The following is a 4,371-nucleotide window of genomic DNA, read 5'->3' on the forward strand; positions in this document are numbered from 1 at the left end:
AGATAGATAGATAGATAGATAGATAGATAGATAGATAGATAGATAGATAGATAGATAGATAGATAGATAGATAGATAGATAGATAGATAGATAGGTTCATTAATGGGGAGCTTTATTGAATGTGTTTTTTAATGTTTATTTCATTATTAACTTATAATCAGTGCCATCAATCACTGTGACAGCCACCTATTGTCAGCCTGGCTGTCACACTGCACCGCTCTGTGTGTGCGTGTATGTGTGTGTGTCAGCAGGAGAGGGATAAATAAAGAAAGTGAGAGACTGTGAGTGTGTATTTGACGCAATTTAAACAAGGTGTGTAAAATCAATAGTCCTCGTCCTAAGGCGAAGGACAGAGGATGCAATGCAAGGAGATGAAGCAAGTGAGCAAAGGAAGGAAAAGCAGGAAGGAAAAGGCAGATGGATAGAAAGTGCGTAAAACTGAATTTTCCATAAACGCCATTAAACTTGTAAACGTTCACGTCAAGTGGTCCCGCAGTCCAACAAGGGAGCTAAAAATCTAAAATCTAGAAGCTCTAGTATCTGTAGGGTGAGCGTGATGTGACGTGAGGTGCACCTATGTTTTCTTAAACAGCTGAATTAAAGCCTTAGTTTGGGTCGGTAGTCCTCAGTTTGCTTCGCAGCCTCACTGAGCTACCAACGAATCAGCACATGAACTAATTCTCACCCAGCTTCAGAGTTACATTGAACTGATTCTCCGGATCCAGGGGGTTAGCAGTTATTTCGTCCATGACTGGTTAAAGATGTTCTTTTGACCCAAATCATAATTTTGTGTACTGGGTTCCCTCCTCCATACCTGTTTTTTTAAATCATGTAATCTGGGACGTAACATCGCTGAATGTCATTGACTGTCAGCGGTTTCCACTGCTACTCACTTCCTGTGTGAGCGGGTGCCACAATTTTTACTCTGTTTTGATAGAAATACTAAAAGATGACCCAATGCAAAGACAACACCAACACTGTGATTTCTCTGGTTTTTAAAGGTCATCATGTAAACACTGCAAAAAGTTCCCGGTAATGACTGACTGTGATTTTAGGTGGAAAGTAACTCTGTCAGAGCTCACAGCTGGATTGTTGCTGGTTCAAATCCCAGCTGGGAAACATTTAATCAGCTTTGAAATGTAAAAAGGAAAAAAAAGTATTTGATGGGAAAATTCTAAACTCCTTCTGCAATGCCCTCGAGGACAGCACTTAGCCCGAGTGTAGCGGTAGGAGAGCCGGTCGTTCACCAGTTAAGAAGTGAACATTAAAGAGTAAAATCTGAAAGGAAACCACCTTCAGTCGAATAAAATCAAAACCAAAGCTGGTTTGTTTCCGAGGCAGGGGGGTTACTCTCCGGGTCCCCCCCAGGAGGTGCTGCAGATTTCATTTCCTAAAAAAATAAAATAAAATAATTAATTAAATAAATAAATAAAGATTCAACAGGGGAGACTGGGAAATGGCACAGGAAGAATGAAAAGCATTTGGACGAGGGCTCTGGTTTTAAATTTGACTCGGAAAACTTTATTGATCCGGGTGCCAAACGGAATTACGGAAACGAACCCAGAGCTTTGAAGAGAAGTTTCACTGTCGTTATCGTAAGCCGCTGTAATCCATCATATCTGGGAATCAAATTAACATATATTTACATGGACACACACACTCACACACTTTTAATGCAAGCACAATATCTTCATCTCACACACACACACTCACACACATAGAGGCCAAATCATTAGTTGTAGGTTAATTAGTGTTATAATTAATAACCCAGCAGACATGTGTATGTGTGTGCGTACGTGTGTGTGTGTGTGTAACGAGAGGTCGGGAGTTAAATCATATTAATTTCAACATTGATTAAGCAATAAAAAAGACTTTTAACTAGCGGGGGTGTATATCACTTCACCACACAGGCATCGCAATTTAAATCTATGTATTAATTAAAATGCGTGTGTGTGTGCACGTGTGCTTATGTGTGTGTTTTCTCGAGCTTGTCGCCAAGGTTTCTAGAGCGAGGAAGGGATCAACACTCTTTAAGAGAGATAAAGAGAGAGAGAGAGAGGTGGGGGGGGAGATAGGAAAACATGGATCTAATTCAGAGAAAAGGAGCCGAAACAGAGACGAAGAAGTAGTAGAAGACGAGGGGAGTGGGATCGAGGGAACGTGTGAGAGGTATAGATAAAATGGAAAAAGACAGAAGGGGGTGGGAGGGGGGAGGCTGACTGCTGTGTGATTGGATAAGCGCCAGTGACTCTTTGAAATTGCGATCGCCTCAGATATGCATTTCAATGTATAGCTTAACTTTTCTCATATAGATAACAGCTTCGTTAGCCTCCCGAAAACTTTTTCCAGTTGCCAACTTGAAAGCCGTCGCGCAAGGCGTTTCTGCTTTAATTTTCCCCCAGTCTGGATTTGGCGATTGATCCGCTTTGAAGGGGTTTTTAAGCTGTCGAATGTAAAAGGCGTTTTTTACGTGGTTGCAAAAACTTGGGCGGTTTCACGTGTCTCTTGAGCTGCAGAGGGTTGTTCGAGTGCTGCTCGGGACTCAACAAAGGTGGAAAATAATTGAGTTCTAACGGCGTTGTTGAAGAGCTGCGGTGAGTTATTGGCTGTGTTAGGCTGCCAAGGCTTTCCCAAGACCACGCAAGGCCTCAGTGAAGGTGAGCTCCATAAAACAAAGCGGGCTGGAAGGTTAAACCTGCGGCAGGTGAGATTTTAAGGTAAAAAAATGTGGCCCGTCTTATCGGCTGGAATCATAAAGCAAGTGTGCGGCAGGAGAATCACAAAGAGTCTCTGATCTCACACTAACACCTGTTTATTCGTATTACACGAGGAATATACACACACACACTTACCTCTTTCAGGGAGTGCTGCAGGGGATTTCAAAGGTGAAACACCTGGAAATATAAACTACATAAAACAAAACTGAACCCAGATCAAGACTGAGAGGGACAGTTTGCCTCCAAATCATACCGGACATTTTTCCTCTGAGCTGTAATACTTAGAGCAACACCTTTATTCTCTGTTTCCTGTTTTATTTTGAAAGTATGTCATGCCTTGTTTCATATGTGTTTCTGCTTCTCATCTTTGTGCACATTTCTGCTATTTCTAGCTGTCTCCACTAGCCTGCCTGCATCCTACATCATCTCATATAATCATCATATATACATTCTTCACAAAGGTGCTGGAAATAATCCTCACAGATTTTGGTCCATGTTGACATAACAGCATCACCCTCATTCATGCTATCAGTCTCCTGTTTTGTTCCAGTTGTGCTCTACATGACTGACATCTGGTGACTGTGGAGCCCATCTGAGTACAGTGAACTTACTGGGATGTTCACAAAACCAGTTTGAGATGATTTCAGGTTTGTCACATGATTTGTTATCCTGCTGGAAGCATCCATCAGAAGATGGCTACACTGTGGTCATAAAGGGATGGACATGGTCAGCAACAATACTCAGGTCGCCTGTGGAGTTTAAATGATGTTCAGTGGCCCTATGTGTGCAAGGAAAATATCCCCCACTCTATTATGCCACCATCAGCAGTCTGAAGTGTTGACATAAGGCAGGATGACCCTACCATCCGAATGTTGTTGCAGAAATCAAGACTCGTGAGACCAGGCAACATTTTTCTATCTTCCTGTGTCCAGTTTTGGTGAGCCTGTGCAAACTGTAGCTTCAATTCTTAGCTGTGTGGTCAGTGTGGTCTTCTGCTGCAGGTCATCTGCTTGAAGGTTTGAGGTGTTGTGCGTTCAGAGATACTCTTCTGAATACCTTGTGTCAACAAGTATTTGAGTCATTGTTGCCTTCCTGTCAGCTCATTTTCCTCTGACATCAATGAGGCATTTTCACCCAGAGAAGTGCTGCTTATTGGATACTTTCTCTTTATTGGGCCATTCTGTGTAAACCGTAGTCCTGTGGAAAAATCCCAGAAGATCATCAGGATGACTCTATTTCTTAAATAGAGTCATCCTGTAGATGCACAGCCAAAATCCATCAGCATTGTAGTAAAAGCTTCTTGTAATGCCATAATTTAACAAATCATTATGACCTTTCCAGATAGTTGGTAGGATTTAAATTCTTCCCTGCGCCTCCCAACAAGGACAAGTAAAGGGTACTTTTTTGTACAGTTTAGGGCTTGAGTGTGTGGTAAGAAGAGGGGCTGTAATAAAGACAGCAATAAAGCGACCTGGTTCGATGTTATTTCATCTTTTATTTATTTATTTATTTTTATTTCTCCAGCAGTGTCGAGATCAAATTCCAGTTTTGTGTCTCACATTTTGATTATTTTGTCTCATTTGATCTCTTTTGGTCTTAGTCACACGGGCCAAGAGACCAGTTGGCAACCTCCGGACAACCACTAATATTCATC

The sequence above is a fragment of the Pundamilia nyererei genome, unplaced genomic scaffold (assembly GCF_000239375.1).
Source record: "Pundamilia nyererei isolate P.nyererei 1_Seehausen unplaced genomic scaffold, PunNye1.0 scaffold00231, whole genome shotgun sequence".
In the NCBI taxonomy this organism is placed as follows: domain Eukaryota; kingdom Metazoa; phylum Chordata; class Actinopteri; order Cichliformes; family Cichlidae; genus Pundamilia; species Pundamilia nyererei.